This window comes from Pholcus phalangioides, unplaced genomic scaffold, assembly GCF_987345545.1.
Source record: "Pholcus phalangioides strain wild (caught in Gottingen) unplaced genomic scaffold, Ppha-v1.0 ptg000010l_1, whole genome shotgun sequence".
Lineage (NCBI taxonomy): Eukaryota > Metazoa > Arthropoda > Arachnida > Araneae > Pholcidae > Pholcus > Pholcus phalangioides.
This window is the reverse complement of record NW_028301603.1, coordinates 13185862-13207132: the sequence shown is the minus strand read 5'-3', so window position 1 is coordinate 13207132 and position 21271 is coordinate 13185862. Positions and strand designations below refer to the sequence as shown.

Sequence of the window (21271 nt, the reverse complement as noted above, 5' to 3'; positions counted from 1 at the left end):
GCAAACATTGCTGATGTGACTTTCGAAATGACGTCCGTGTTTGCAGGAGATGCCAGTCAAACATATCATGCGCATGTGCGAAAATGAAAGAAAACATACGTGAACCTTATTCGAAAAATATCTCTCGTAAATAAAATACTAGTTTCGTCATCGCCATCTTAACATTAAAACAATTTTGAAACATTAAAACTAATTATAGGCTAAAATAAGGCTGGAAACATACATGAAAACTGAAACTTTATCAATTTGCACATCATCCCGATCAATTAATAAGTAGATAAGATTAGTAGATAATATAAGCAAGAACATAACAACACTCTGGAAGCCATTGCAAATATTTTTTAGTAAACTGAAAATTTTCGACATTAATACGAAATTAAGAAGTATATCTATCCACATATACAATTTTAGAAAATATTTATGTATAGTATATAACACACAGATAAAAATAATAATTATTTGCATGTTTGAAATATGATGCCTGGGCGCATGGGCAAAGAGCAAATGAGAACAGAAAGAGAGAGGAGGTAGAGAGAGTGATCGATAATGCAAAGGATAAGTAAAAATTTGTATGGTGATCGGTAATGCAGAGTACAAAGGGACGACAAAACGTTCATAGTGATCAATAATGCAAAGGATAGGTAAAGAGTTGCATAATGATCGGCATAAAGCCGGGCATAAATAAAACTTTCATAGTGATCGATAATGTAGAGGACTGGTAGAAACTTTCAGGGTGATCGGTTAATAAGTAAATAAGTACATAAACAAAACATCCATAGTGACCGGTATAAAGCAGGGCATAAACAAAACTTTTCACGGTGACCGATAAAGCAGGGCTTAAACAAAACGTTCATAGTAACTGGTAAAGAAGAGGGGTAAGCGAAACGTAATGTAAGCGAATAACATAATGACTGATAACGCAAAGAATAGGTAAAATTTTATCGCTGTTCGGTGAAGCTGAGGATAAAAAAAACTGTTCATAGTGACGGTAAAGCAGGGCGTAAACAAAACTTCTCATAGTGATCGATAAAGCAGAAGGTGAACAAAACTTTTATAGTAATCGATAATGCCGAAGATAGGTAGAAACTTTCATGGTGATCGGTGAATAAAGGCATAAACAAAAAGTTATATATATATAAGGGCATAAACAAAAAGTTATATATATATAAGGGCATAAACAAAAAGTTCATTAGGACCTGTAAAGCAGTGCATAAACAAAACGCTCATAGTGATCGGTATAAAGCAGGGCCTAAACAAAACTTTCATAGTGATCGGTAATATAGAGGATTCGTAGAAACTTTCATGGTGATAGGTAAATAAGGACATAAACAAAACGTTCGTTGTGACCAGTATAAATCAGGGGGCAAACAAAACTTTCATAGTGATTGATAATGGATAGGAACTTTCATGGTGATCGGTAAATTAGGGCAAAAGCAAAACTTTTCACAAAAGCTTGATCTAGAAACATAAATATGAATTAAATTTATTGATTATAATATTTTAAATTCGGGTTTTCTCCACTATATCGTGCTGTAACCACGGAAGTCAACTCCGAGTTCCGTAATCACCATCCATCTTAATTTTGTGACATTAAAATAAATTATAGATTAAAGGAGGGGGGAAAAAAAAAACCCTGGATACATAAATTAAAATTGAATTTTATTTATCAGATCTTTTTGAATTCATTCCACATTTCGGTTAGTTTTTCTTCGCTATAGCGTGCTGTAACCAAGGAAGTCAAACCGTACTTAAATGGTGACTCAGGCAGGCAGGGCCTTGTGCAAATAACTAGAGCAGATCTTTTTTTTTTTTTGGAGAGAAGACTTGGACCACGAGAGAGAGAGAGAGAGAGAAGCGGATTTCGTCCATTATTATCTCTTTTTCATTACTTAAGTGTTTCTTTTTTGGCTTCTTCTTGTTCTTCCTCGATCTCTTAACATTATTTAGCTGTCAGTTCAGTTCTGAATACATGCTCTGCTGAACTGAAACGGAGAGATAATAATAAAAAAATTTAATACTGTACGACACACACACACAGAAAACGAGATCTCATGCAACTTTAATGAGTCACTCGCCCGAAGACATGTTATGAGATAAAGTCCGATTTCTTGATTGTTTTCTTTTTTAAGTTGACAATTCCACTTTTTGTCAAATAAATTACGTTGATAATCTTTCAACGCGTTTATGAATCTCTAGAAATTATCTCTTTATTTTACTAATTTTTTTTTAATCGCCCGTTACTTGTTAATGTTCTGAAACGAATGTCAGTTTTCAAATTACACGGTTCACGGCTAATGTAGGCCTACGACGATAATTTTGTTTTTGATTGAAGGGAAAGAATAATTACCACCGTGTCTTTTGTGTATCGTGTATTAATTACACGTTTATTGTCAGCAACGATTTGCCGGTGCCGGTCCGTGGGAATTCCCAATCGGTCCGCCGATTTCACCTAACTCAGTATCACAGAGTAATAATACTATAGAGTGCGCGCGAGGGGTTACAATGTGAAGCAAAGATCCGGAGTCACGTGACTCCGGTCGAAAGGCTGGTCAGGGAATCTCGCTGGCAATGCTTTCCTTATGGCTACTCGTATGACGATCTACACGTGCTGTCTTATTTTTCATTAGAATGGTCACCACGTGTGCAGCTTTCGGATGTTCTGAACGGTTTAGGAAAGGGGGACCAGTATCCTTTCACAAGGGAATACTTTTTTGCTTATTCCCCTTCTTATAAATTAAAAATTGGAATATTAAATTGACGATGCAATGGATTTCTGACGTAATCTCAGTTTTTAACTACTCCATTTTGGATTTAATTCAATTGAAGTTCCAAGTTTTGGTAAAATTCAAATGTCATGAATCATTATTAAATGTTTTAATAGGATTTTTGGCAATAAATGATTGAAATTGTGAGTTTTATGAAATTTTAACTGAAATATACGTCTCCGCAAGATTTGGCGAGATTTGGCGAGCTAGTGAGTTCATTCGAGTTTTGCTCAACTTGGAAGAAAATATGCTTTTCAGAAGGAGAAATTTATGAAAAATATTCTATTTAAATAGAATGTGAGGAAAACTTCCCCCCCCCCCCAGACAATTGCAGTTTTGCATAAAAATGCATAACAACCTCTAAAAATAATAGTATTTTTAGCCCTCTTCACACCTGAGATAAAACTATTACAGAAAAGAAATTTTTTTATTCATTAATTTATGTTTGTTGTATGTGAAATTGCCGCTTCAAACAAGAAAATTAATTATTCAATTGATTTTTTGAGTCAATATCTGTACTAAGACCTGAAGTCATATATTGTGTACCTCAGATGTTATCTTGAAAAAGAATCATTCTAAAAACGATTTAATACCTTAAATTAAGATTAATATATGCATACTTTTGGAGCGAAGAGATTACATATGTCACACATATATATATATATACATATATATATATTTGTGACATGTGTAAATATTATATTATATATATGAAATATTATATCCTAAAATATTATATATATATATATACACACTTTAAATTATTACATATATACTCTACATGGAATTTTAATTCTTATAATTTAGAGAAATTGATGATGAGATTCTGTAATTTTCTTGAGTAAAATCTATTTTAATCCTGAAATATTATGTAAGTGTTTACAGTTTTGTGTGATGAGGTTATAAAAGGTTTTTCAGGAATGTTAGAAATGAAACTTTTTCTTATTGTTTGAATATTATTTCATGACTGAATATGGTATGAGTGTGAATGTATTACATTACATAACATAATATGATGCATTATAATTAATTATACATTAATTATGAGTACATAGAGTAATTGTAATGTTCTGGAAAGATATATTTTTGTTTTAATAACCCCTAGTATAAATAAATTTTCGAAATTAAAAGCGACAAAGTGAATGAAGAGAATATTTAAAAATATAAATGAATTAGGCTTTACAACATATACGATTTTCTAGCATTTATTTTTACTCCAACATGTTATGTATAATGTATCAAATTTACAGTAACATAAACATTATATATTTGTTGTATACAATATTTTGTTTCCTGTGTGTGTATAGATATTTAGAAAGCTATTAAAAACTGTGCCAAAAAAATTTATTTCATGAAATTTATACTGTTTATATTCACTTCCTTCAAATATTATATATTCAATTAAAATTTAAAAACCCATGTGTTAAGAAATTATTAAGACTTATCCCTTAATGGAAAATAAAAAAATTCCGTTTTCCAATATTTGTTTATTTTATAGAATTTATTTTTTCAAATCTGATACTCCCTAAATATTTCACATAAAAATGAGTGAAATTCATTGAAAAAATGAAGGAAAGTTTTCATCAACTTGATCGAATTGAGTCAAATTTCGTTACAGCAACATCCTAGCTTCTGCGAAAACGCGCCAAATGTAATAGCGCAGAACCTGTTCTTTCCCCGACAATACTGCTCATCTTTTCTTCACGTTCGACAAGTTTTATGAATAGCGTGCGCGGTCTATTTATATCTTAAGTCTATGCTCAGTATGCAGGGCGTACCTAAACTGATGATCAGAACTGTAAGGGGTGATAGGACTCGCCGAAACAAACAACTTTCACTCTACAGTGTGGGGGGGTCGGTGAGCAAGCGGTGAGATTCAAGAGGGCGCTTGCCTGGTGAAAATAAGAACAAATAAAGCGAATAATAAAGGATATTTCCCTTCCCCCCCCCCTTCCCTGAGCCTCAACAAGAACCAAGAGCCACACCAAGAAATTTGGTGATAACTTTCAAGTGTATGAAATGTAATTTCTCAAAGAAAACGCTAGAACAATCCGAAAACGATTTCCGGAAGGCCTTGCGTATAAGACAGCGAATTATGGCGATTTATCGCAGGATTGTTGCGGTTCAAAATATGGATAGCGTTCGGAACGGAACCTTCGAAACACTGATATCGAAGGTGACTTATCGCCAAATTGACGCAGTTCAACCTACAGACAACGTTCGGAACGGAACTTTCGAATACGAGTTCTAAGGTAACGGTGATTTTTGGCGCGGTTCAACCTCTAGACAACTTCCGGAACGGAACCTGTTCATAAGTCGGGGAGTGGTTAAATTTTTAATTATTGTACTTTAATTTTCCTGCGTATAATATTTGGTAGACTTTCAGTGCCGTAAAACAGTTTGGCACTGTTGGCATGGCCTATTTTATTGGGTTTTTTTCTCGATTTCAAATGGATGAAATTTTAAGAAATTTTTCTCAGAAAATACATAAGGACAAGATAAGGAGGGCACGTTTCTTATAAATAATGTAAGAGCGTGAGAAAGCACAATGATAACAACAACAATAATAATGATGATAATAATAACAGGACAATAGATTCACGCAACGACAGTGAAATAAATCTATAAAAGAAAATAAAGGAGACATAGAGAGAAACGCTGACAGACCTAAAATAGAGGGTTGGGACCTGCATGGAACAATAGAATCAGTGTTGCAGAAACATTTCTGCGCGCAGTATATTCTCCCCCCTTCTAAGTTTGAGTTGTTTCAGAATTCCAGAAAGAATTGCAAATTGAAAAAAAAAAAAAAAAAGGAATGAAAAGAGAAGAAAAAAACCGTGATGACCTCCGGAATGGTAATATTGCCGTATGGCCTACTTCAGTTCAGGGCAGTTCAAGACGCAACAATGAATGAATGAACTGTACCGCCGCTTCCTCAATTTTTATGTTAATCATGAGAGATAACAACTTAAAAGCAAGCAGAAGGAAAAAAAAAAAAAAGAGTAAAAGTCCTTGTGCGATAGTTTTCTCTGGACATTGTCTTCTTGGAAGATTCACTACTGCCAGAAAAACTGGTACATCCACCAAATATCGTGTGGGTTCCCCCCTTGCGCAACACAACGTGGCAAGGACTCCACTTGTAGGCGCCGGAACCTGCGGGGTGAGGCCAATTGAGTTCCCCCCCCCCTCCCCCAATAAATTTCGTAAGATGGCTGAGACCCCCCAATAATTTCTGAAAAAAAAAAACCGATGCAATACGCCTTCCCTCTCCTGCGTACGCGTTTGAGTCCCGTATATACGGGACGACCAGCAAGTTTCAGCCTTTCCCCCCCCCACCCCCAATGTTTTCTTCATGTCGGCGCCTCTGACTCCACTAATGTGTGAAGGTACTCTGAAGGAAATGCATGCCATGATTCTCTCAGGGCAGTCCACAATTACAAAACGGTGATTTTGCACAGCACATTGCAAGAGGTATTACATATGTTCTGAATAATGTTCGTGCCTGGGGATTTAGGGGGACTACGGAGAGGACGCCGAAGTCAAAAGAGTGTCCCTGAAGCCGCTCGGTAACAACTTCCGACTTGTGTGGTGTGACATTGTCCTCATCTTCCGAACCAGATCATGGCCCACCGCTATGTCTCAATGAAGCACTTGCACCTGCCTAATGTATTTCCACCCATTTTGTGTAAGATGGTTACTATTATTACATATTATCCTGACTTTTGCCAAATATTTTAACATTTTTCCCGACCATTTTTTACTTCCCTGATTTTGGAACATCTAATAAGCATTTTTAAAATTAATTTAATTAATTAATTTTTAAAATAGACCCAAGGGTCGGAAATTAGACCGGGGTGTTGATTTTGGGTAACGGCTAAAAAAAGCTTGAGAAACTCTGCCTCCCGTATTTGTGCAGGGGAGGGGGAAGGGCTTCTGACCGCACCCACGAGTCAACCGCACCTTGGAGAAAGACATTCAGTTGCGCACCCCAGAAGGGGGGGGGGAAGTTCCACCAGAATTGAAGTGTCAGCTGCAACAATTCAGAAACTTCTATAATGTATTAGACATTGTTTTGTGCACATGGTCTCGTTAATAATTCTTAACAAAGCACACACACACACACACACACATGCAGTATCTTAAAATTGTGCTCAGGACCTCTAGTATTCAGACAACGAACCCTCTGACCTATGGTTTTGACTGCCCCTTCCTCACGATGCAGGTGTATGTGGTGCCCCAAGTACTGTACCAGATATGGGGCGCTAAATTCTTCATATAAAATTATTCCAAAATTACACGGGGGAAGCATAATGCATGCTTTCCCGGCTGTGAGAGTATCTAGTTGAGACCCTGGGTTTTTTTTATCGGTTCTCTATTCCTCACAACGCTAAACCTTCAAATGCCTAGGGGTAAACTTGTAATTTTTTATCTGGGCAGCTGTCTTACGTACGATGCTTCGGCTAGTACATATATTAAAATTGGAACGATACAGAGAAGATTACTGGTACTGTCGTCCAAATTTATAGTCAATTTTGTTTTTCTCTTGACCATGAAATAATAGCTTGTTAGTAGTTCCCAGGTGTCAATGTAAACCTCACGTGCACCAGGTTATTCATGCAGGGCTGCAGCTAGGTAGAAGCATATGGGGGTCGAGTGTCCAGGAAGAACGGGCAGCAAATTTCACCCTTTATCCTCTGCTTCAACATTAAAAGGGGACGCCGAAATGCTTGCCCCGGTTGACCAAGCATCTAGTTGCGGCCCTGTGTCCATGAACATTGGGGATTGGGAAACCCCGATTTAGAGGGCCGCAAAGCTGTTTTCGCACCGGGCCACAAAACATGTATTAATCCCGTCTCTGGGCAGAGGACACCCTTCTCTACATATTTGTCGCCATCTGCTGGCCTTGATGTTATTTACGAGTCATTAGTTAAATGCTGTCACTGTCGATCGCACGATGCCAGACCCAAAATGGAACCGCCTGAACCGTTCCATACATCTCGCGGCTACCGCAGAGATAGATGACTTGCAACGGCTCCGCCGTCCAAAAAATATGCTTGTGATGCAAAGGCCGAACGTTCCCCTCCCCCCTGTAGAAAGAAAGAAAAAATTCTTGTAAATACCTTTTATATATAATTTTCCCTGTAAATAAAAATATCTTGTAAATATGCTTCCCTGCAAACAAGATGCTAGTTTTGAAATCGAAACTCTTGCGTCATTGATGAAGGAAACCCCCCCCCCTCTCGAAAGGAGATTGGTTAAGCAAGATCACGTGACATGACGTCACATAACCGATGCTTAAATAAAGTATATATATATATAAATATTGATGGGGATATATAATATGTATAATCACTTTTTTTTAAGAGACTCGCAATGAATTATAAATTGTATTTGAACATGTTATACCAAACATGTTGGCAATGTTAGGGCTCGTTTTCGCAAACAGAAAACTCCCTCTGACCCACGTACCAGCTTTCTTTTCGGTTAAATCATAATTTCCCAACCTTTTTAATTCCATAGCCCCTTTCTTCAGAAATGTTTTTTCTCCCATCGCCCCCAAACGCAACATAACCCATAGGATCTTATGTTATACCCGTATCTTCTACCACCCCCCCCCCCGAAACATTACATCGCCCCCAGAGGGCGTTAACGCCGCAGGTCTACTTGAGTGAAATGAAAATGTGCCACTGGACGCTTAAATGCTCTGGAATTGGGCCAAGGGTCACTTAAGCTATCTGTAAATGCGCCGCTTAGTTCATTTTTACAAAATTAGGTTTGAGGGGTGGGCAGGCCACATCAGATAACCCTCGGGGGCCATATTTGATCCGCGGACCAAGGGTTTAGCATGCATGGCTTAGAGGGTGGGTCGCAATGAATTCCTTGAAGAGAAATTTTGAGTTCTTCGCCTTCAGATAGCATTCAAATTAACAGAAATTGATTATAATAACACGCAAAAGTATTTTCTTCCGAAATTTCAATTTTTTTTTAAAAATAAATTTTTTGCATAAAAAAAACAAAATTTTTAACGCAAAAAAGTTGCCCCCCGCCCCCCTCCACTCTCCCCGCGTACGCTTCTGATCCCGCCAATAATATGAGTTAGAAGGCAGTGGGGCAGAGCTGATGAGGAAATTTTGCTGACAAGTCGGGGGCGGGGTCAAAAATGGCTACAAATTTTCTGTCATAATAATACTTGAACGGCCCCCCCCATTAACGTTTGGTGTCGGTTAATACGGATTAAAATACTGCCCGTGATCTCACGTAAAACACCCGAGGGCGACCTCATTAATAATAATTATTTTTTTTTTCATTACGGAACCTTAATTGTTAGTATGTAAAACGTTTCCTCGTTAGGAGAGCTTTGTTGAAAAATAGAAATTGGCGAGAAGTTTATTTTTATCCGCATCAAATCTTGGCGACTACGTACCGCACAGTACTTTCTTTTTTTGCACGCCCATTACATTTGACAATAACCCAGAAAACACACGCCATTCCCAACAAAGAACGATAGGGAAAGAAAAATCTGAATTGATTGCTTAATCTTATCCAACAAGCTATATTGTATTCTTATTCTGGTTATAAGAACTACTTTACAGTTATCTCTTTTTCTGTGTGGTGATAATAATAATAATAATGGTAGTCGTTATTCCACTTTCACTGTCCGCCACTTGGCATTTTTTTTTTTTTTGCTTCTTAATTGCCTTCAAGCTGAATGAGAATCGGTTTCCTAGAAGGACATTTACTACGTCATAGTGTTTGTTTGCGACTGCATTTTCTTATGAGAATTACGTTTCGTTTTCTGTAGGATAATCTTAACCGTAGTTCTTAATTTCCGTAGTCATTAACCGTAGTCATTTATTTTCTTCTTAAACGTAGCGTTCTCATTGTTTTCGCTGTAATATAACAAATATTCATGAATTCTACATTTTGTTGCGCGTCATACATTTGTCACAGGAGTCCCGCACAAAATGCTTAAAGCCTCGCAATTTACAACTTAGAACTCAAAATTAGTGTTGTGCCTTAACTTCCGTGGCGCACTGTACAGCATTAGTTATTAGGATTTTTATCCTCGCGTGATTATATTCTTTTTTTTTTTCGATAAAACGAGTTTTTCGTTATAACGATATTCGTTAAAACGGGATTCGACTGTCATGGCATCCATATTTTTTGGGAAATCTTTTAGTATCTTAAGCATCCCCCCACCCCCCCCGTAAATACTTTTCTGAGCAGATATAGTCAAGTAGTGCATGGTCGCTCATTTTGGTTCGAACAACCCACGGTTCTCTTACGAGTTGAATGGTGTCACTATCCCGGATGCAACTAGAGTCACCGATTTGGGAATTCTCATTGACGAGCGACTTAAGTTTTCTGAACATTGTTCAGCGGTTGTCAAAAAAGCGAATAGAATGCTTGGTCTCATTTTCAAAAAGGTCTCCTCGCGTTCTCCTAAAGTCATTCTTCCGCTTTTTCGAGGCTTAGTTCGTCCTGGACTGGAGTATGCTGTAAGGTTTTGGAGACCATACCTACAGAGGGACATAGACTTGGTTGAAGGGGTGCAGAGAAGAGCTACGCGTGTCCTTATTGGCACACAGGGCTTGAGTTATGAAGAAAGACTTCATTTTTTGAATATGTTTACATTGGATGAACGCAGGTGTCGAGGAGATATGATCGAAGTGTTCAAAATTTTCAATGGGATGGATAGGATGGACCATGAACTTTTAGTACACCGCCAATCGACTGCTTTTACAAGGGGACACCAGTATCGATTGGTGAGGGACAATGCAAGGTTATGGTGTCGCAGGGAATTTTTCTCCAATAGGGTTGTTAATAAATGGAATAGCTTACCCCCGGAGGTAGTAAATTGTAACACAATTGACACGTTTAAGAAGAAATACGATAAACATGTTGGGGTGAATCGATTCTTAGAATAAGACAACCATAAGTATTCTTTATGGGCATTGTATAATATTTTATCATGTGTATATATTGTTTGTAATTTGTGTTAATTGCATTTTTAATTGGGTTGCTGTATTTTTGAAACATATGACATCCATATTTTTATGGGCATCTTTTTATCAGCCACCTCGTTGGGCATTTTGCCTGTTGTGGCGTTGTATTTGTATTTGTATTTGTAGTTGTTTTCAGTCTTCTTAGTTCCCTTGGCAGTAGGTGCTAATTTTTTCTTCGAATTTATAGTCAAATGGTTTCCTTAGTAATTCAGATGGTAGCTTGATAGACGTTCCCGGATGAGTGCCGATCCGCCCGCGGACATCCAGTTGGGGAAACAACCGTTTCAGAGGGCCGCGAAATGTTGAAGCCCGCCTTTGCTAATTACACAAGGGACATCGAAAAAAATTTAGAAATTTAAATATTTGAAAGGAAGTCGAGCACTGGTCTATGCCCATTAAGCGTGGGGCCACAACCGTGTCCATTTTGGTCCAATATGTTCTATTTTTGGTCATGGGCGAGATAGATAGATAGAACCGCTCACAACCCCGGACTGATGCAAAGCAACACACTTCCGTTACCTTAAAAGAGGCGCGGTTGTGTCGGAGAAATTAGCAAAGATTAATAGTAGTCGCCCCCTTGCCCCGTGCTCGCAAGTATCAAATCGCTCGCGTCGTTCTCCCTATGAACACAGATATCAAGTCGATGTAACGTACAAGCCACTATAGCTGAACCCAGTGACCAGGAAGAAAAATTGAACGTGCGCACAGTGGCACATAACGGCTGGGGACCGCAGCTTGAGATTTCAAAAGAACTGAAGAGAAGACTTGTGTGTGGGGCAAGTAAGAAGATGAAGTTGGCATGTGGAGGTGGAAGATTCGAATGATCTAAATGCACAATATATACAAAATATATACAACGCCTCCACTGTGACGGGAAACGAGGAAACAAAGCCTGCGTCCACAGTGCTGAGAAGTTTTGATTCCCTTTCCTTTTTGCAGAATATGCAATACACGCACACACACACAGCCTCCACTGCGACGGGAATAATCAAACAGAGCCTCCACTGCGACGGGATAATCAAACAGAGCCTCCGTTCACAGTGCTGGGCATTCGCATTAGAATTACTCACATGTATTATCATGGGTGAGAAGTCCACCATTGGAAATGATCGTCAAATGTTGGAGGCTACAAGGTATTGGAAGGCTGGTCGAAGAGAATGACCAGGACCTTCCAGGACCTGATTCTTTAACGCAACTTGAACTTTGTGTTTAATTGAAATTTGAGAAACTACATTTTGCGTGTCGCTCCCAATTAACCCTACATGAGTATGCATCCGGTTTTGTCCGTAATATTTGTTGATTTATTTTTGTTTTCCCTCTTTTCTGCAACAGGATTCGAAGAGGAAATTCCATTTTCTGAACACGGAAAACTAAAATCCGGTAGCGGAAGAGAGTCGTTCATTTAGCGGAAGTTCGTTGCAGTTTAAGGTCAGTTCCATGATTTTATGTTGCTCTTTTTAATGAAATACGTCGCGTCGATCTAATTTGCTTGATCTATTTTTGGAACTGACTTTGTTTCATTGACATAATGTATTCAACGTGGGGGAAGAAACAAACATCTATTCACAGAATTATTCATATCGGAACTTATTTCCGTAGGAACTACAGTCGGATCCCGTTTTAACGAATGCCATTATAGCGAAAATCTCGTTGTAACGAACACTTTTCAAATCCCCAAACAAGTTTACATAGGAACAATACTAGGTAATCTGGAATTCCTTTATAACGAAATTTCATTTTTACGAAGTGATTCCTCCGATCTCTTGGCGTTCGTTATAACGGGATTCGACTGTATGCGTATTCCTATAAGTGCGTAAGAGGCGTTCGTTGCGTGCTAGGGATGGGACGGATAGTGATTCGGCCGAATACCGAATATCCGGTTAATTTTGTGGCTGAATATTGAATTATTCGGTGGCCGAGAACATCAGCTTTTCTTAAAAATCATTACAATTGACTAATTAAATTTGGTGTTTTGGTTTTGTATTGAAAAATAAATTAAGGCTAATTTGACTCAAATTGAAGTTTGACCGAAAACTCAAATCCGGGTTCAGTTTAAGTAGTTATAAACGATTCACAAGCAAACAAACGCGTGAATAGGAGCAGATTTAGCGGCCATCTTTTTTTTTGTTGTCTCACGAATTCATCTTAATCTCCTATGGCTGTGCCTTTATGAGAGAGAGAGGTGTGCGTCTTTTTGACAACAATACAGTTCTTATTGCTCGGAGGGGGAGAGGGGGTATCGTTTGTTGCTGAATTTCAACTTATTCCTTTGTGTTAGGCGCCATTAAAATATTACGTAAGCAGATTTTCAGCCATTTTTGACCCCTCCCCCTTGTCAGCAAAAGTCAGCAAAACACCGACTCCCCCCCCCGTGTCAGCAAAATTTCGTCAGCAGCTTAGAATATTTCATATCTTCAAAAAGGGGTGGCTGATGACGTAAGCAACCTTCAAACCCCCCCCCCCGTCATTAAAAGTCAGCAAATCCGAAACTCCCCCCCCCCCTCGATGCTCACGTAATACTTGAATGACCCCTTATCTACACTCACGTCCATAAATTAAGGATAATGCCAGCTCCGGCAAATAAAGGTTCAGAAACACAACAAACGTTACTTATTCGTAAAGACCATTTATTAAACAAAAGATAAAGAACAAAAACGATGGTGTATGTATGATACCATTCATAAAAACTACGATTTTTGCTCCCTGGAGCAATTGTAAAAAATATCTCCTTTACAAAAACTTACTGTTACATGGTTGGTATGATGGTTGATACATTGTACGTCTCCCATGCGATGAAATACAGTCCGTACAACGCCTAGGCATGCTGAGTATCAAATTATCGATCTGATCTTGGGGAAGATCACTCCACTCAGCAAGCAATGCTCTCCGAAGTTCCGGTACACATGTAGGAGGTGGCTGACGATCTGCAACTCGTCGGCCAAGCATGTCCCACACATGCTCTATCGGATTCAAGTCAGGTGAAAATGCTGGCCATTCCATACGGGTTATATCCTCAGATTCAAGGCATTCGTTTACGATGTTTGCTCGGTGAGGACGGGCGTTGTCATCCATTAACACAAATTCTGCGCCCATGGCACCCCTAAACAAACGTACATGTTGTTCCAGAATGATGTCCCGATAAATTTGAGCTTTCATGGTTCCGGTTTGAACATGCAGATCTGTTCTGGAACCCAGTATAATTCCACCCCAAACGAGCAATGCTGCACCACCGTAACGGTGTCGTTCAATGATGTTATCTTGGTGGTAACGGGTACCTGGCGTTCTCCATATGAAAGTCTAACGTGAATCAGACTGCAAGCTAAACCTGGACTCGTCGGAAAACATCACACAAGCCCACTGGTGTCACACACTGGCCACACACACCCCATGTCCACATTGCATGCTCTCTACTCCAGGCTAATCGCTGCCGACAGTGAGTTGCCGTGAGCGGAACACATCTGACAGGCCTGCGAGCATATAGACCGATATCTCCCAAACTTCTGTACACGGTTTGCCTTGAAACTGTGGTACCCGTGGCTGCAGATAGCTGACGAGACAGGTCGGATGCTGTGCTCCGTCTGCTTCTTTTGGCAGTTACTGCCAAATACCGGTCTTCATTCGGCGTTGTAACTCGGGGGCGACCTGTACTGTAACGTCTGCTGACATTTCCGTTATCTTGGAGTCGTTGCCAAAGCCTAGAGATGACACTTTGGGCAATTCCAAGTTCCTCGGATACTTCCATCTGAGTACGTCCACATTCCAGGCGGCCGATAATTCTACCACGTAAAAAATCATCCACATGCGTCCTCTGTGTCATAACTATTCGCTTATGGCACTGAGCGCCTTACAGAACTCTTGTGAACTTCTTTGCCACCATTCCTTATATAACCCCCCCCCTCTTACACTCTCGTCATTGTGACGTACTATCGGCGTCATCTGGTGGCTTCCTGAAATTCGCATATCATTCTTGCAGATGTGTGTGATAATTCTACAGGTGTAATTTTTACTTTAGATTTCGATTTCCGTGTGATTCTGAATTATCCTTAATTTATGGACATGAGTGTAATTAGTTTCGAAATCGATTTTCCGAACACTCTTCTGTCCCGATGTGTTCGGATAATCGGGGTTCCACTGTACATTTCTAAAGTCGACAAATCCAAACCGCCCTGAGGTCTGTCTATGTGATTATCTATGAGCAACCATTTCCCTCGAAATATCAAAGTACGCAGTTATAGCTGGACTCGTTGCTAGTTTCGAATCGAGACATATTCTACAAATAGACCCCCCAATAAGAGAAATAAACGTATTATCTAAAGTGTGACAAAAAACGATTGTGTCTAGCACAGCAGTAACGATAATTGATGGAGATAAAAACCTTGCCCTTATTAGAAACCCCGTATGTGAAAATAATTGAATATAAATTAGTTGGACTCGGTGTACATAAGATATGCAAATAAAAAAGTACGAATAACTTGGCTATAATTTTATTTGCCGTTCCATGTATTTTGAATTTTCCTTGGGTTTGTGAGCATGGCCCCGACACAGATTTTTCTTTTCCCAACCAGACTGTGTATTGCAAATCGGACTGGTCTTAACTCATTCTCTTTTTTTACGTACGTACGTACGTACGTTCGTACGCAGGCATTTCTTTTGTTGCATATCTTATAAAAAAGCTTTAAAGGAGGTAAGAGATATTTCTTCACCGCTTTGGCGCATGAATTCCGCTTCATGCTTGATTTGGTGCATTTTTTTTTATATTAGGGTCGCCATACGTGTATTCATACCAAGGTCACTAGCCATTATGTGATTATAGAAATCTTTATGTTTTGGAACAGCTTTAGATTATTATTGTTATTATTATTACATTGTTCGGTTATATTCCGTGGAGTTTCTATCATTAATCAATTGAAAAGGATCGGCTCCAGCGGGTGAAGAAAATTTCCTTTGCTAATGGACATGAGAATGTGATGAATGGAATTCCCCCGAAGCCGTGGAAATTAATCAATTATAATTATAATTGTTGGGTGATGTGGGAAATGAATTCTCATTAAAGCTACCCCCATCAACATAAGAAACGAATTGGTTTCTATGTATTTGATGCTTTTTTTAAAGGGAATCGCGTGATTGTTGACCATTTTGGCTCCGTATCATCCATTTGTTGACAATTTCGTTGAATAATATTCTCGCGAATGGATTTATTATTCTCAAGGAAATAATTGTATGACAATGGTTATAATAATTATCTATCGAATTATCATTTTGTTTTCAAGCTCTAACCGGTATTTATTGAGCTACTGGGTTTTTCCTCGGAAGGCTGTAGAATTTCGTGATTTCTATCAGTATAATTGCGGTGAGATTTTGAGAAATGGACTGTTTTTTACTCAAGGGAAAATTTCAAAATTGATGAGAAATAATTTCAGAATTGGTGGGAACAATTATTTGGTTTCAACAATTATTATTTTTTTTTTTTTCCTGAAAATTCAATTAGTGTGAAAATATTTGCAGAATCGTTTTGGAAAATATTTTCGGAACAAATGAAAAATATTTTCAGAATAAATGAAAAATACTCCACTAAGATCCCAATTATCATTTGAAATTTTAATATTCAATTTGAAATTTTCGACAATCCGGTTTAAAATTTTAGGTAATCCAATTCAAAATTCCAGGAAATTCAATTTGAAATGTTGGATGATTGAATTTGAAATTTTGAACAGTTAAATTAGAAATTTTGAACAGTTAAATTAGAAATTTTGAACAGTTAAATTAGAAATTTTGAACAGTTAAATTAGAAATTTTGAACAGTTAAATTAGAAATTTTGAACAGTTAAATTAGAAATTTTGAACAGTTAAATTAGAAATTTTGAACAGTTAAATTAGAAATTTTGAACAGTTAAATTAGAAATTATTTACAATTCAATTTGGAATTATTTACAATTCAATTTGAAATTATTTACAATTCAATTTGAAATTATTTACAATTCAATTTGAAATTATTTACAATTCAATTTGAAATTATTTACAATTCAATTTGAAATTATTTACAATTCAATTTGAAATTATTTACAATTCAACTTGAAATTATTTACAACTAGCTGATACCCGGCGACGTTGCCCGCCCCGTAAAAAATTTATATATGTATAGCTTATTAATTACTTCTTAATCAAAAAAATTTCTGCATCAAGTAAGAGAAAATTACTTTTATATTTAAATATTTTAATTAAAATCTTCAGGCAATCGCTTGTGGATACACAATATTTTTTCTTTTTCCATCTGGTGTGTAGATGTACAAATTTTTGCTATTGCCAACACGCGAACAGGTGACGAAAAGGTGTGAAAAACAGGGCTCAAGTAAGTTGATACCTGCCACTGCTAACAACTGGCCTTGCACTTTGTTGATTGTCATGGCAAAAGCTAAACGAATCGGGAACTGTAATCGCTTGAAAGTGAATGGTATTTCTTCGGTGATAATTGGGATACGTGGAATGAAGACTTCTTTTTCTTTGTAACATCCAGTTAGAATCGTTGCTTCAATGATGTAATTGTGCAATTTCTTCACGCAGAGTCTGTTGCCATAGCAGAGTATCGGTGTCTCCAAATTTCTTAAAAGCATTACAGGTGCTCCGACTTTGAGGGTCAAATTGTGTGGTGGCACACCCAGAATATCCAAAGAGTTCAGAAATTCTGCAGGATACAGAACTGTCTGCTCTGTGTCTGTGACAGTGTCAACCGATTTGTAAGATGTGGAGTCTCCCGGAATAATTTTTAGGATTTTCTCGTTGATCTTGTTCACACTGTCATTTTTCGGTGCCACAATCGCTCTCTCACAAAGCCACTCATAGTTTCGGTGATTTTGTTGAATGTTTGGGAAGACTTTATCTGCAAGTTCTTGAACTGAGTTTAACAACAGGCAAAATCCAAAACCCCCTCCCCCCCCCCTCGATGCTGACGTAATACTTGAATGGCCCCATACGTGGAATGAAGACGTCTTCTCCTTTGGCCCATCCAGTTAGAATCGGTGCTTCGATGATGTAATTGTGCAATTTCTTCACGCAGAGTCTGCTGCCATTGCAGAGTCTCGGTGTCTCCAAATTTCTTAAGAGCATTATAGATGCTCCGAATATGAGGGTCAAATTGTGTGATGGCACACCCAGAATATCCAAAGAGTTAAGAAATTCTGCAGCATACAGAACTGTCTGCGCTGTGTCTGTGACAGCGTCAATCGATTTGTAAGATGTGGAGTCTCCCGGAATAATTTTTAGGATTTTTCCGTTGATCTTGTTCACACTCATTTTTCGGTGCCAGAATCGCACTCTCACAAAGCCACTCATGGTTTCGGTGATTCTGTTGAATGTTTGGGAACACTTTGTCTGCAAGTTCTTGAACTGAGTTTATATATATAATAACTGGCAAAATCCATTTGGGAACGTTATCAGTCCAGTCAGTCCAGTGGGTCTACGGGAATTCTTCCATTGCCAAGTTTGATCAACTGATGTGAAAATGATAGCAGTGCTGAGTCATTTTGCAGTTGAACTCGCATGTTGGTGGATAATGATAATTTTTTAGCTTCGTGCCAGAGTGTTGATGTCCTAACAAACTCGAGGCGACCACCGATAGACAGAACCTTCACTTCCAACCCATCTCACTAATGGCAGTAAATTGCAATGTAGCGATATGGCCAGAGTTGGTGTTTGGTGAAGTAGAGTGCTGATGATTTGAGGCAAGCATTGAGTTCATCAGCTGGCGTAGAACATTTTTATTCCCTGTTTTATCGTCGTAGTTGTTGTTCTCTGTTGTTAGTGACGTCAGATGTCCAGCTTCTGCAGCGAATATTATTCAAACTCCTTTTAAGCATTTTTTAAATTGAAACTATACCTCAACGATGGGTGGTTGATGAGATAAAGGCCACATTAGCACTTACAGGACACCCATTTGTATACATGCAAGCAAAAATATCTGGCGCTTCCAGGGTTTTCTTCAATTACTGGGAGTATTGGAAAAGAGCCAAACCATTATAAAGGAATAAACTGTAATGATGGCAGCGTTAAAGATGTGACAAACCATTGCAAAGACATATACACGTCTGAAACGCATTGTTGGGAACCACGGTAACCAAAGTAAACGTTCCGAAAGTAATTGTTGAGGCCCCAAAACCATTGTTGCCCGGCAGTTTTTCGCCCATTTCGGGCATTTGCCCAGCTCTGACGAACTTTTAAAGTAGCCTACGGTTCAATCCCGGACCTGTTTGGTATATATGCAAAATCTGGCGGCGATCGGTCTAAAACTGTAGATTTGTATAAAGAGCATACATACATACATACATACATACATACATACATACATACATACTTCAATTTGAAATTATTTACAATTCAACTTGAAATTATTTACAACTAGCTGATACCCGGCGACGTTGCCCGCCCCGTAAAAAATTTATATATGTATAGCTTATTAATTACTTCTTAATCAAAAAAATTTCTGCATCAAGTAAGAGAAAATTACTTTTATATTTAAATATTTTAATTAAAATCTTCAGGCAATCGCTTGTGGATACACAATATTTTTTCTTTTTCCATCTGGTGTGTAGATGTACAAATTTTTGCTATTGCCAACACGCGAACAGGTGACGAAAAGGTGTGAAAAACAGGGCTCAAGTAAGTTGATACCTGCCACTGCTAACAACTGGCCTTGCACTTTGTTGATTGTCATGGCAAAAGCTAAACGAATCGGGAACTGTAATCGCTTGAAAGTGAATGGTATTTCTTCGGTGATAATTGGGATACGTGGAATGAAGACTTCTTTTTCTTTGTAACATCCAGTTAGAATCGTTGCTTCAATGATGTAATTGTGCAATTTCTTCACGCAGAGTCTGTTGCCATAGCAGAGTATCGGTGTCTCCAAATTTCTTAAAAGCATTACAGGTGCTCCGACTTTGAGGGTCAAATTGTGTGGTGGCACACCCAGAATATCCAAAGAGTTCAGAAATTCTGCAGGATACAGAACTGTCTGCTCTGTGTCTGTGACAGTGTCAACCGATTTGTAAGATGTGGAGTCTCCCGGAATAATTTTTAGGATTTTCTCGTTGATCTTGTTCACACTGTCATTTTTCGGTGCCACAATCGCTCTCTCACAAAGCCACTCATAGTTTCGGTGATTTTGTTGAATGTTTGGGAAGACTTTATCTGCAAGTTCTTGAACTGAGTTTAACAACAGGCAAAATCCAAAACCCCCTCCCCCCCCCCCTCGATGCTGACGTAATACTTGAATGGCCCCATACGTGGAATGAAGACGTCTTCTCCTTTGGCCCATCCAGTTAGAATCGGTGCTTCGATGATGTAATTGTGCAATTTCTTCACGCAGAGTCTGCTGCCATTGCAGAGTCTCGGTGTCTCCAAATTTCTTAAGAGCATTATAGATGCTCCGAATATGAGGGTCAAATTGTGTGATGGCACACCCAGAATATCCAAAGAGTTAAGAAATTCTGCAGCATACAGAACTGTCTGCGCTGTGTCTGTGACAGCGTCAATCGATTTGTAAGATGTGGAGTCTCCCGGAATAATTTTTAGGATTTTTCCGTTGATCTTGTTCACACTCATTTTTCGGTGCCAGAATCGCACTCTCACAAAGCCACTCATGGTTTCGGTGATTCTGTTGAATGTTTGGGAACACTTTGTCTGCAAGTTCTTGAACTGAGTTTATATATATAATAACTGGCAAAATCCATTTGGGAACGTTATCAGTCCAGTCAGTCCAGTGGGTCTACGGGAATTCTTCCATTGCCAAGTTTGATCAACTGATGTGAAAATGATAGCAGTGCTGAGTCATTTTGCAGTTGAACTCGCATGTTGGTGGATAATGATAATTTTTTAGCTTCGTGCCAGAGTGTTGATGTCCTAACAAACTCGAGGCGACCACCGATAGACAGAACCTTCACTTCCAACCCATCTCACTAATGGCAGTAAATTGCAATGTAGCGATATGGCCAGAGTTGGTGTTTGGTGAAGTAGAGTGCTGATGATTTGAGGCAAGCATTGAGTTCATCAGCTGGCGTAGAACATTTTTATTCCCTGTTTTATCGTCGTAGTTGTTGTTCTCTGTTGTTAGTGACGTCAGATGTCCAGCTTCTGCAGCGAATATTATTCAAACTCCTTTTAAGCATTTTTTAAATTGAAACTATACCTCAACGATGGGTGGTTGATGAGATAAAGGCCACATTAGCACTTACAGGACACCCATTTGTATACATGCAAGCAAAAATATCTGGCGCTTCCAGGGTTTTCTTCAATTACTGGGAGTATTGGAAAAGAGCCAAACCATTATAAAGGAATAAACTGTAATGATGGCAGCGTTAAAGATGTGACAAACCATTGCAAAGACATATACACGTCTGAAACGCATTGTTGGGAACCACGGTAACCAAAGTAAACGTTCCGAAAGTAATTGTTGAGGCCCCAAAACCATTGTTGCCCGGCAGTTTTTCGCCCATTTCGGGCATTTGCCCA

The 21271-nt window shown here is 38.5% G+C and overlaps 1 protein-coding gene across 7 annotated transcripts in view; it reads left to right on the top strand.

Moving 5' to 3' along the window:
- Nucleotides 1-21271, top strand: part of LOC149080951 (protein disabled-like) — a 122185-nt gene that overhangs the window by 77132 nt on the left and 23782 nt on the right. For 4 of the 7 annotated variants that reach the window (XM_089237659.1, XM_089237654.1, XM_089237660.1 and 1 more), the window contains exon 2: nt 12104-12199. The exons of the other annotated variants lie outside the window; for them this stretch is intronic. The gene's annotated coding sequence lies outside the window, so the exon portion shown is untranslated. The remainder of the gene's footprint in view (nt 1-12103; nt 12200-21271) is intronic. 7 annotated transcript variants of the gene reach the window in all.